This window comes from Rutidosis leptorrhynchoides, chromosome 6 (genome assembly GCF_046630445.1).
Source record: "Rutidosis leptorrhynchoides isolate AG116_Rl617_1_P2 chromosome 6, CSIRO_AGI_Rlap_v1, whole genome shotgun sequence".
Taxonomy (NCBI): Eukaryota; Viridiplantae; Streptophyta; class Magnoliopsida; order Asterales; family Asteraceae; genus Rutidosis; species Rutidosis leptorrhynchoides.
The window spans coordinates 123197402-123210947 of NC_092338.1; the positions used below are offsets into that span (position 1 = coordinate 123197402).

The 13546-nt window shown below is 32.3% G+C and overlaps 1 non-coding gene across 1 annotated transcript; it reads left to right on the forward strand.

Moving 5' to 3' along the window:
* The first annotated feature begins 1926 nt into the window (after positions 1 to 1926).
* LOC139856542 (small nucleolar RNA R71) lies at positions 1927 to 2033 on the forward strand. The gene has a single exon (XR_011762017.1). It is a non-coding gene; the product is annotated as a small nucleolar RNA R71 (small nucleolar RNA).
* The last annotated feature ends 11513 nt before the right edge of the window (positions 2034 to 13546 follow it).

A 13546-nucleotide genomic window follows, 5' to 3' on the forward strand; every position in this document is an offset into this window, starting at 1 on the left:
TAAATAAGCATATTCCAAATGGTTTGGAAGTGGCTTTAACTCTAATGTCGGTGGTTCTTCTATCGATGATCTATATCGATATCTGTCTTATTCTTTTAACATTTGAAGTTCTTCTGTTGTTGGTTCATATCCATTAGCCATAAGTGTAGCTAACATTTCAGCTTCATCAATTGGTTCAGTTCCTTCTCCTAAAGAACATTCTCCTGTTCCTTGTAATTCTGGAAATTCTTCTAACAATTCTGCATGTGAATCTATGGTTTGAATATAGTAACATGTATCATCTGCAGATTGCGGTTGTTGCATGGCTCTATCAACAGAAAAGGTAACACTCTCGTCCTCTATACTTAGGGTCAATTTCTTACCAAACACGTCTATTATTGCTTTAGCCGTGTTTAAGAATGGTCTTCCTAATATAAGAGGAACTCGAGAATCTTCTTCCATGTCCAGAATAACAAAGTCTACTGGAAATACTAAAGTACCAACTTTAACTAGCATGTTCTCCATTATCCCTCTAGGATATTTTACTGATCGATCGGCTAGTTGTATGCTTATTCGTGTTGGTTTCAATTCTCCAAGGTCTAGTTTAGTGTATAATGATTACGGCATTAAATTTATACTAGCACATAAGTCTGCCAATGCTTCTATTGAACTAAGACTACCCATAAAATATGGAATTGTGAAACTTCCTGAATCTGATAATTTTTCTGGTATCTTATTCAACAGCACTGCAGAACAATTAGCATTCATTGTAACAGCCGAGAGTTCTTCCATTTTCTTTCTATTTGTGATTAGATCTTTCAAGAATTTAGCATATCTTGGCATTCCTGAAATCACATCAATGAAAGGAATATTTACATTTATCTGTTTAAACATATCCAAAAATTTGGATTGCTCGGCTTCAAGTGTTTTTTTTTCTCATTTTACTTGGGTAAGAAAGCGGTGGTGGGTATGGTTTAACATAAGGTTTAGCTTTAACTGTATTATTTTCATTAACCTTTTAAACTACCGGTTCCGTTTCCTTATCTTGCTCAGGTTGTGGTTTTTGTGTAGTAGGAATAGAGTCATCAGAAATTACAGGTATTTCAGGTGGTTTAAGTGTAATACCACTTCTTGTGGTAATGGCTTTAGCTGTTTCATTCCGGGGGTTAGCATTTGTGTCGCTAGGTAGACTTCCTGGTTTTCTTTCACCTATCAACCTTGCTAGGTTGCTTACTTCTTTTCTAAATTTTGAGAGAAGCTTGTTGATTTCTAAAGGCTTGAGCATTTTGTTCATTGGTTTGTTTCTGAGATGTGAAAAATTGAGTTTGAGATTCAACTAGCTTCGACATCATATCTTCTAAATTTGGCTTTTTACCATCGGTTTGTGGTGGTTTATTTTGAAAAATAGGTCTTTGCTGATTATAAGTATTATTGGATACTTGTTGATTGCTAGGACCTTGTTGGTTGTTGTATGGAACATTTCGATTATAATTCTAGTTTTGATTGTAATTTGGTCTTGGCGGTTGATAATTATTCTGATAATTATTTCCAGGCCTTTGGTTCATGTATGAAACATTCTCTCTTTGTTTCATTGTTTGTTCAATACTAAGACAATCTTTTGTCAAATGTGGTCCTCCACACTGCTCACAACTAATTCGTATTGCGTGAATATCTTTAGTTATCTTTTTTATTCGTCTCTCGAAAGCATCTATCTTTGCGGACATGGAATCAAAGTCATGGCTAGAATCGGCTCTAGCCGCTTTAGATGATCTAACGATATCTTTTTTTTGATGCCACTCATGTGAGTGGGAAGCAGTGTTATCAATAATTTTGTAAGCTTCAGTTGCGGTTTTCTTCATAATGGAACCACCAGCTGCTATATTGATGTCTTTTCGTGTTGTGACGTCGCATCCTTGATAGAATATTTGCACTATTTGATAAGTGTCTAAACCATGTTGCGGACATCCTCTTAATAACTTTTCAAATCTTGTCCATGCCTCATATAAAGTTTCATTTGGCTTTTGTGTGAACGTAAAAATTTCTCCTTGAAGTCTCACGGCTTTAGATGCTGGAAAGAATTGTTTAAGAAAATTTTCAACTAAGACATCCCATGTATCAATCGCCCCTTCAGGTAACGATTCTAACCAATCTTTGGCTTCTCCCTTTAAAGTCCAGGGAAATAACATGAGATATATCTGTTCATTCTCCACTTCTCGGATTTTAAATAGAGTACAGATCCTATTAAAGGTTCGAAGATGTTCATTTGGATCTTCCTTCGGCGCACCACTAAATTGGCATTGATTAGTTACCATGTGTAGGATTTGTCCTTTAATTTCATAATCTGGCGCATTAATGTCTGGTTGAGTAATTGCGTGACCTTGGCCAGTGCATTTAGCCCTCATTCGGTCTTCCATACTTAGAGGTTCCAGATTTTCCATGATTGAATTTGTTGAATCTGAATCACTAGATGATTTTGATTTAATGGTTTCTTCCTCGACAATCTTTGGATGAGTGATTTATGGTTCAGGAGGAATGATTAGTGGTTCAGGATCTCTGAATTGTCCCTGAATATCCTTCGAATTCTCAATTGTGAGGTCGGGTTCAAATAATGGATTATCGGAAATTTGAATTGGAGTACTTGGTTGACTTGATGACGATTCTGAAGAAAAATCAACGGCGACAATATTGGCTAGATGTCTTGATCTGGTTACAGGTGGTGAACGTATAAAAGGTGGTGAACGTTTTGCTCGGTGCATTCACTGAATATCCTATTAGTTATAAAAGATAAAAATTATATAAGTTATCAAATTAATAGACTTTTCTGATTTTGCCCACGTTTCGAATAGCCAATAGATGCAGCAGGTAGCCAGGACCCTTTAAATCGGAAGCTCACAACTCGCCACTAACAAATTCAACTATTACTAAGAACCAGAAAATTTTGGATGTCTATCAATTTAACCGCTTAAAATAATTTTTCGTTTTGAAATTTTAGAGAAGAAATAGAAAATTCTATGTCTTAAAAACTAGAGCGTTGAGAAATAAGAAAGAAAAAGAGCGCGTCGAAAAACGTCGAAAAATAAAAGGTCGAAAAAAAGCGTCGAAAAATAAAAGTCGAAAAAAATAATAAAATGCAGCGTCGAAACATAAAAGTTTAAAAACTAAGAATTAAAACTTACGTCTAAAGGTATTAAAGCTTAAAAGGAATTCTATATCCAAACCGGCAATAACTTAAAAAGGCACTAAAACTTAAAACGGCGTCGCAAAATTCTAAAGCACCTAAATCTTAGTCTAAAGAAAAAGCACTTAAGGGATTTTACGGCAAAGCCTAAAAATCTAGAAATAAAAGTAAACTACGGCAAAAACTATATCTTAAAACTAATTACGAACGATAAATTACAAATTATGTACTAAATAATAAAAAGATATAAAAATGATAAAATTACTAATTTTTATAAAAATATTATTTTTAGATTATTATCTTATAAAAGTATTAAGTTTAAAACTAATTAAAACTTTAAAATACGAATTAATTAATAAAACTAAAACTAATTAATAAAAACTAATTAATTAATTAAACCTTAATTAGGGTTAATTAATAATAATAATCAATAATACTCTAACCCTAAACTGGTCGGACTAGGTATCAGGCGTGTCACCTCAGCTCATGCGATCGCATGAGTTGAGGGTTAATTTTCCATGCGATCGCATTGTTCGTGGATCCAGGGCAGATGTTGGGCTGCTACAGTTGGGCCCGATTACTTTTACTCTTTTTTTCTTTCTGTTTTTATATTTATATAAAATATTTATATAAATTAAATAAAACTTATATTTAAAAACTAAAATAGAAATAAAAATACTTTATAATTTTATATATTTTGAACAACTCTTAAAAATATATATATTTTGTTTTTCTTTTTATATTTTTGAATTTTAATATTTAAAACGTATTTTTACAAAAAGAATTTAAAACTTAATAAAAATCTTTTTTTTAATAGCGTTTCGCTTCGGCGGTCCTCGGCAGCGGCGCCAAAAATACTTGATGCTAAAGCAGAGGGGTACGAAATAGTTATATTTTTACTACGAAATACTATTAAATACGATACAATTTTACACAAGTTATTTATTTATTTATTGAATGGAATATACCTAAACATTGCTACAACACTTATAGGCAGTGTACCTAATCGTACAGTAGTGTAGTTTTTAGTAAGTCCGGTTAGTTCCACAGGGAGCTAGCCAAGTTTAACGCTATATTTTTAAAACTATATTTGTATATATATATATATATATATATATATATATATATATATATATATATATATATCCCATACATCACATAAAGCATGACCTATACATCCTAGGTGTCAGACCCTAAGGATACCCCCTACTCATCTGACACGTGTCCATCCTCTCCTATTTTTTTTTTTCAAAAATACGACATCGTGTCCCATATTCAATCCACACCCGACCATCCCTCTCCTATCATCTCCTTTCATCTCTTCAAAAATTACGCTTCCTCATAGTACTCTCTCTCTCTCTCTCTTCCAAAATAGAACAACCGCACCATTTGCACTGGCGGTTATGGCCTTCGCCGGTGGTAAAAACAATCGCCGATACACCAGCTTTAATCGCTACAATTTTAGGCACACAACGGTACTAATTTTGTATAATATTGGTGGTATACCTAAATTCGCAGTGTAAAATTAGGGATTTCAGAATCATCCGCTTCCCAAAATCGACTCCATTTAAATCGATCAATTAAATCGATTTGGTTGTTTCGAGCAGTTGAACGGCATAAAAAATCGATCAACATGGCTGGAGCAGAAACGATTGGATGGGAAAATATATTAAGAAATAAACGGGATTTGAACAATCGGAGATGGAAGACGACGATGATTTCAAAATAACAAGATCGAGTCTATTATACTAATGAGTATTTTTAGGGTTACGATTCTTATCAATAAGGAGTATCCTTCATTTTCTATTGTATTCGGTATGTTTTTCGTCATCATACTTTTAATTTGATATATAATTGAATCATGAATTTTTTGAGTTTTAATTACAATTGAGTCTAATAAAGATCCGAGTTTCATTTGATCAATTAACTCTAATATAAAATGCACTTTGTAGTCGAACTGAATTATGTTTATACTTTGTTCATCGTGTATAATGGCTTCAAATGTATTTATGTTTAGATAAATCATAACAAGAAAGTTTTAACATTGGCATAAGCTTCTGCTACTACTAAGGTATCATTATTGTCAAACACTAGGTTTACTTTGTACTTATTTTGTAAAAGGGACTTTAATCATACACATTCTATGTTTTGTGAATAATATGATATACATACTGTTACAAACAGGTATGTGTTAATATAGGGTTCTTCATTAGTATATTAAATGAGTATGTGTTAATTAAATTTATATCATTGTTGTCAATGTTTGTGGTTTTGTAGAAGGGTTTGTTGTGGTGTTGACAATGGCTAATTGTTGATCTTTTCATAACCAAGAAAATCGAAGCAGATTAAAGCATTTTGTTTGTTTTCTTTATTCGTTGCTATCTTCATGAGATTTTCACGGGCTGAGTACCAGGGAAATGTTGAGGTATGGTTAACCAATAATGATAATATGATTATTTGCGTTTCACTATTTTGTTGTACAATATTCAGATTTCTCTGTTTAGGCAGCAGAAAGCAGAAGGGCTTCTTATGCGATTCTTGTGCCCCAAATCTCTGTGCAACCGACTACGGCTCTACAACAGCGTTATCTCCTCAAATTATGATTTTCCTATAGATTTCGTTTGTGACCGATTATGTACACAAACTGGTTGGTTCATTAAAATCGTTTTGAATGAAAGTTATGCTAATCCTTCATAATCTAAATTATTCAACTAGGTATATTCTTTAACCTGTCTTTTTAATAATCGCAGTATTTGATATGATTTTATCCATTTGTGTATTCGTTTATTCAGTTTGATGGCTAGATAGGGTTTATGCAATGTATTTTAGTCAATTTTTTTATGAATATCAACAGTTTTTTTTTTTTTTTTTTTTTTTTGTTAATCTCAATCTCATCACTTTTATTTTTTTTATTTTTGTGTTTCTGTTTACACAAATTGTGTTGCGGACATAAAATTAGATCAACAAGAAAGATGTCGACATCAAGGCAATCGTTGATATCATCTCATCAATATATCTATAAGTTTCAAATTTCTTATAATGATTAATGCATAAAGTTGTGTCAGATTCTATACCAGATGGTTTGGTTTCAATCGATTATGCAAGGTCAGATCTAATTTTTGGTCTAATTATGTTTTTTTTTTTTTTTTGTACAATTACGTTAATACAATACTAATAATTAGTTGTTGTTAATTATATTTGTTTAGTGATGAGACCATTACCTATACTATGTTGTACAAATCGGAACTGGGGTAAACGAACTTAATATATGCAACATTTTCACAAATCTCCGTTTTAATATCACGAATATCTAATGAACTTTTAAATGTGTCAATGTGTTTGCAGGTTAGAGTCTCTTCAATCGTATACCTACTCATTCCTTAGTTTAATTTCTTTAGAGATGAATGAATAAAGGTATGCCATTTACAACCAAACATTGTTTCAATTCTAACACATTGTGCATTGGCAGTTTCAATTTTATTTCAAGTTTTATTCGTATCATTAACATTATATATTATTACGATTTGACGTAGAATTACCTAATTAAGTGACCACTATACTAATAATATGGTTGGAATGTTAACATGGGTAGGAATTTGCCATTATAGTAGCGATAAAGTTTGAATTTCTGCATCAGTCTCATTCTCGGTCAAAATTACCACTGCATAGAAGGTTTGGGTCAAAATTGCCACTACATCAAATATTTGGGTCAAGACTGCTACACAACTCAAGGTTTTTGTCAACTTTACTACTGTTTAACTTTTTTGGGTTAGTTTTACTTCTTACTCTGTGGGTTAGTTTTATGGGTCAAATTTATTGAGTCAGATTGCACTTGAGTCAACATTACTGTTATGAGACTGTTTTGGGTTGAAGGTACGGCTATGTTGATTTGCCATTGTTGTCATTCGATCGTGACGGGAAGAATGCATAAATTTGAGAGGCGTTAAGGTATTATCATATTCGTTTTAATTATTCACAATGGACAATTGGGTGGGCCATGTAGGGTCGGTAACATGTTGAAATGTGGTCGACCCGAAACATTTTAAATCTTAACATTTATGTTTATTTCATATTTATATATGGTTAGTTTGTAGATAGGGTACAACCATGCTTGACTGTTGATGTAATTGTAACTTTCAACAAATTCATAAGGAAACAAAATCACTTGCAACTTACTTGAATTTCAGCTTTCAAGATTTTGTTTATTTATTCTCTTTATACTTTTGCAGGGACCAAATGTTGGGCATCAAAAAGTTTTGATTATTTAAATTATATTGTTTTTATACGTGTTTAGATAATTGTTTTTATTTACTTAATAATTATTTTTTAGGATTGTAATGTGATGAAAGGGTATCTTTGAAATATTATTCATAATATCACTACTACTAATTCAGATGTTCTTCTAATGAATCATTTGTATTCTATCTATACAGGAAGGCAAAATAATATAAGAAGAAAACTGATGGGCTATACTTGCTACATTAGGGTTTATTAAAGGTATTTCGATTAACTTAAATGAATTTTGATAAAAGTGACTTTAACTTTTAAGACTTCTTCTGTTGTTTGTATTAAGCTTCTTAGTCAAGTTTAATTTACATATTTTGTTGGGCCGACCTAACATGTTTGAAACCATTTTACGTTATTATTTTAGAGTTGTTATTATACACAGGTGTACATTTGGTCCTGTTTCAATAGTAAAGAAAACTCATAGTATACATTATCAAATGAAAAACAATAACTTCTCCTAATATACATTATCGTATAACGTCTTTGTTGTTTTTTTATTTTGTTAAATATACACGCATAATAGAATTTTATAAAATCATTGTTTTATTTTCTAACCTTTTTGTAGTCCTTTGATATATTTTATTTTTTATCCTATGAATACTTGAATTAATTTCAGTGAACATGTTACTAAATCACGTTATTATTATGTTGTTAAATCTTCATATATGCAAGGACAAAGTTGCATGAGATATGAAATTCAGCTGGTGGGAGGAATGTAATGGCATTAAAAAGTCCAGTTCATGAGCTACTTAAATGTCATGTATGCTTAAGCATTGGCTCCCAGTTCTTCAAGTATGTTTTTTTCAATCGTCTTCTAATCATGCGGGTGTTTAAATTTAGATTTGAATCTTAGTTGTTGGTTTTTAATATATGAATTTCTTAAAGTTCGGATAAATAATGACTAATGCGTATACTCAAAAACTGTATTATATTTCATTTGATAAATATTGTTACTTCAGATTTATAAGTTTAATACGTGCTACCGTAGTGAGTAATGTGTACGCTTATATGCTCACTTTTTTTAGTCTTAATTAGCAGTTACAGGTTGACAACCACTTCATTCAGATTTCAATTTAAGTTTTAAACAACTTTTTGTTTTGAAAAAACCTAAATAGGTTATACAATTAAATTTTGTTACCCATTTTGACCATATGACTCATTTGGCATAATTCTTGGTTAACACTCAACAAGTTACTAAACTATAATGGCTTAATGAGAATATTCTTATTACATGCCCAAGAGTTATTTTAGTTGTACAACTTTTTATGACTTTATTTATTTACTTTCTAGAGTTAAAAAACTGTGCAGAGTTGAAGCATGAGTATTTATAACTTATTACTGCAATCAGACATAGTGGTTAGATTACTAAAGGTATTTGTAACATTTGCCTGTAACATGAGAAATTTTCGTACTTACGGTTGTCGGGATCTTAATTATATCAAACCATACATTGCCATCAATTATAACGATTTCGATTAGTCTTATTAAGAGCCGTCGTGCAACGCACGGGCTCTCTTTATCATACCGTCAATTAATATAACATGTATGTTTCCAATGTGTTTGATTAAGGGTTGCGTACCTGTGTTGTTCGGTAGCAAACTGCTCGATTGAACTTCATGCGAGTCTGTACTGTTACTTTTGTTACATTTGATTAATGGTTCCTATCATTTAGATTTTTGATAACTATATTACAATTTATCTTTTCACCAGAATGATTTCAAAGCAAGATAGGAAGCTTTTTCGCTAATTGTTGTTATCCTGATATTGCTTTTGAAATCGTATCCCTAATTCATTAAGTGATTCTGATGTATAAACAAGTTGTGGTTTTATTTGCTTAGTATTAGCAGTACTTTGTGGAAAAGATCTTTGCTTAATGCATTTAAAATTGACATTGAACCATATGAACTTGATGGTAAATTCTTGACGACCACTAAAAGCTTTGAATTGAGATATATATATCAAAAGTTATCAACTGTTATGATTGTTAGTATCATTATTGTTCTTTTGCTTTGATAGTTATGCTTAGTCTACTTTATTATATTTTTATCTACTTGTGGGACTTATTTTTATCTACTTAGTATCATTATCTTTTTATCATTATAGATAATCATTATGTTTTAATAATTAGTGTAATTAAAGCCATCCGTGCAACGCACGGGCTCTCAAAGTCTAGTGTATATATATATAAGTAGTATTATTATTATTATTATAAAAGGGGGGGTTTTACCGTTTAATGACCGGTTTGTCGATTTTATGTCTTTAGTCACAATTAAAACCTAATGTAAAATATTAAAAATAAATATAACTTAATTTTAAAGCGTAAAGTAAATGACGATAATTAAAATGCGATAAATTAAAGTGCGATAAATAAAATGACGGTAAATAAAATTGCGATAATTAAAAAGTACGATAATTGAAAAGTGCGATAAATAAAAATGCAATAAATAAAATGACAGTTAATAAAAGTGCGATGAAATATGAAATAAATGAATTATGCTTATTTAAACTTCCGTAATCATGATGTTTGACGTGTTGATTTTAATTTATTACCATGGGTTAATTGTCCTTTATCCTGGATTATTTGATATGTTCATCTGGTTTTTTTCCATAACAGTCCATCAGTCATAAATATAAAGTGCGAGTGTCCTCGTCAAATTATTCTAATATCCGAAGTCAAATATTCCAACTAATTGGGGACTTAAACTGTAATAAGGTTTTAATACTTTATTATCAATTACACCAAGTGTCCTTGCATATAATCCACCCCTGTTTTAATGAGTCCATTGACTATTAATCCATTCCCGTGTCCGGTCAAATGAACGATTATTAGTACTTATAAATATCCCGCCCATCGTGTCCGATCGAGTGTATATGGTTATTTATGGATACGTCAAATTGTAAATCTCTATATTAAATTAACGAACTATCATTCAGTTAAACAAATATAAAGTCCATTAATAGCCCATAGTCCAATTTCCACAAGTGTCGTTCTTTTGTCCAAACCCCAATTATGGTCCAAAGCCCAATTACCTCGTCTTTAATATTTAGCCCAACATCATGATTATTTCAATTTAAATAAGCATAATAATAACTTAGCTACGAGACATTAATTTAAAAAAGGTTGAATATATCTTACAATGATTAATAATAGCGTAGCGTTACACGGACAGAATTTCGACTTACACACTTACGACATTCGCTAACATAACCTTGTTATTATTAATCTTAAATTAAAATTAAAATTAAAATTATAATATATATATATATATATATATATATATATATATATATATATATATATATATATATATATCGTGAGAGAGAGATTAGAAAAAGATGTCTTTTTGCTCGATCAGAACCCGACTTTTTATAGGCTAAATTCGAATTACTGTTCACCATGCGATCGCATGGGGATATAGCACAGAAGCCATGCGATCGCATGGCCCCTCTGTCCAGCTCACAATCCTTTGTTTTTTAGTTTGCCGATGGTTTTAATATATAATATAAATATAATATATATATAATTTTAAGAATTAATTATATATTATATTATATTCATGTGCATAGTTGACTTGTAATTTTTAGTCCGTTGCGTCGCGTGTTGAAAGTTGACTCTGGTCCCGATTCCGGATTTTTGAACGTCCTTGCGTACAATTTAATATCTTGTACTTTGTGTTTCACGGCTCGTACTCTTGTAACTTTTAGACGTTTCTCATCAATAATTTGAACCACTTTGATTGTATTTTGTACTTTTTAGCTTTTTGGTCGTTTGCGTCTTCAATTCGTCGAATCTGTCTTTTGTCTTCACCTTTTATTATTTAAACGAATATCACTTGTAAATAGAACAATTGCAACTAAAAGCTTGTCTTTCTTGAGGGATAATGCTATGAAATATATGTTCGTTTTTAGCATTATCACAAGGCTTCATTTGCGTCCTTGCGCCTTTCTCTTGTCAGACGCAAGGTGTTCCTTTCGTCTTTGCGCTTGGTCATCAGGCTTCATTATTTGATTCTGTATGTTCTTTTTTTCCAGATATTGATCCATGTGCACATTGTTGAACCCAAACACTTTGTACTCATTGTTTTGACCTTGGAGGACCAGAAGGTTTGGGTGTATGATAGTTTGCCTGGTATTGCAACTAAACAAATTGACAGTGTCATCAGAAATCTGAGAGATAACTTGCCTATATACCTGAAAGCAATTGACTACTACAACAGGAAGCAAGACTCACAGATTTGTGAATACTATGAAACTAAGGAGAGCGTAGAGTTTCTGATTGAGGCAGGACCAGTTGTGCCAATCCAATTGTGGTGTTTGGGTATGCATCCATATGGAGCGGGTGGTTTTTGGGTGGGATCATATACCCGACATTGTAGATGTAAAGAAAGCTGGCGAGGACTACGGAGTTAGAATGGCGAAAACCATCTTCCGTGCACGCTTTGATACACAAGAGATGCCACCCCCCAAAAAAACAGAAAGAGGTTGTTAGTTAATTAAGTAGTGAATATATTAATATTAGCATATATGTTGTATGTATATTTAATGTAAACTGCAACTGTATAGTTTTCTGGAACAGGCGCAAGGTAAATATGTGTATCCTTGCGCCCTTGCGTCTCGTTGGCGCAAGGTAGTTTTTGCGCCTTGCGTCCTTGTATTGTTTATGTATCTCGGTGGCACAAGGTAGTTTTTGCGCCTTGCGTCCTTGTATTGTTTATGTATCAAGTAGGCGCAAGGCATTTTTTTTTGGACCCTTGCGTCTTCCTAGCGCAAGGTTCTTTTTAGTACCTTGCTTCTTTGCGTATGCCTCCTTTTTAGTGCTAAATTGTTTAAGTAACTAATTAGAGAACATGAGAAATCACATAAATCTAGAACACGCAAGGTGGTTACAACATAGATTGATTATATTACATTTATCTAGAGAAGACTTAACTAATTGTCGCCTAGATTGCACGTTTGATAAAACTGAGACTGATAAACTTGAGAAGGCTCAACTTTCTCTTTCAACTTTGACTTAGGTTTTGAAGTTGATTTCCTTACTCTTTGAGAAGTAGATTCACCGGTTAGGTCATAAGGAGCGGTGCATGTTGATCGGTTATGATTCGCTTCCTTGCAACGAGTACATGTTCTTACTTTCTTAACAGTTTCTTCACCTTGTGACGGAATACGACCCATACCTTTTGGGCGTCCATGTTGTCTTTTCTTTCGAATTGGGGGGTTTACAATTTGCAAAATCTTGGGCCCCGGATCCGACCATTCTGAGCGATGGGGCAAAGGAAGGATGTGTTCGGAATACGTATTTATATAACTTTCAGACGTGAACCAATGTGATACATAACATGTAACATCCTCCACTCCAAAGAGACGTGCTGCTGCAATAACATGTCCACAAGGTATGCCCGATAATTGTCACTGTCCACATGAACAACTCCTTTCTTTTAAATTAACAAACCCATTTTTCCTCGCGTCACACACCTCTATTAGATTGTTTGTTGATGGAAATGCTTGCCATCTTCTTGATTTGTTGTGTAACACCCTGGTTATGGGCCTAGATTAAATAGGTATATTGCTTTATTTTATTTATTATTATAATTTAAATACGATATTTAAATTATGGATAATCAATATCAATTAATTATAAGGAGTGAAATAATAAATTAGTTATTGATAATTTATTATGCGAGCGTATGAATACGCTTGTGACAATGGTCACATAAAATATTTGTTTGAGTGAATTGGACCTCGTTAGGACTGCTTAACGAGCTGCGTTGTGTTTTAGATTACGGATAAAATAACTATGTTAATAGAGTAAGATGACTAATCCTTATAAAACTACACGTGTGATCTTGTGGTTTAATTTCTAATTAAAGTTGAATGACTCAACCCTTTTGCCTTAATCTGTCTGATCTCATTTTCATTTTGGTAACAAATGATACACACACATACGAATACAAACACCAACACATCCTTTATCCATCTTTGCTCTCTGATTCGTGATTTCAATAAGTAAGAAGAGTGTTTATGAGTTTTTACAAATTAAATACACCAAGTTATGCAATCTACACACATATACGCACGCATATACACCACACTTTCTGGTTTCAA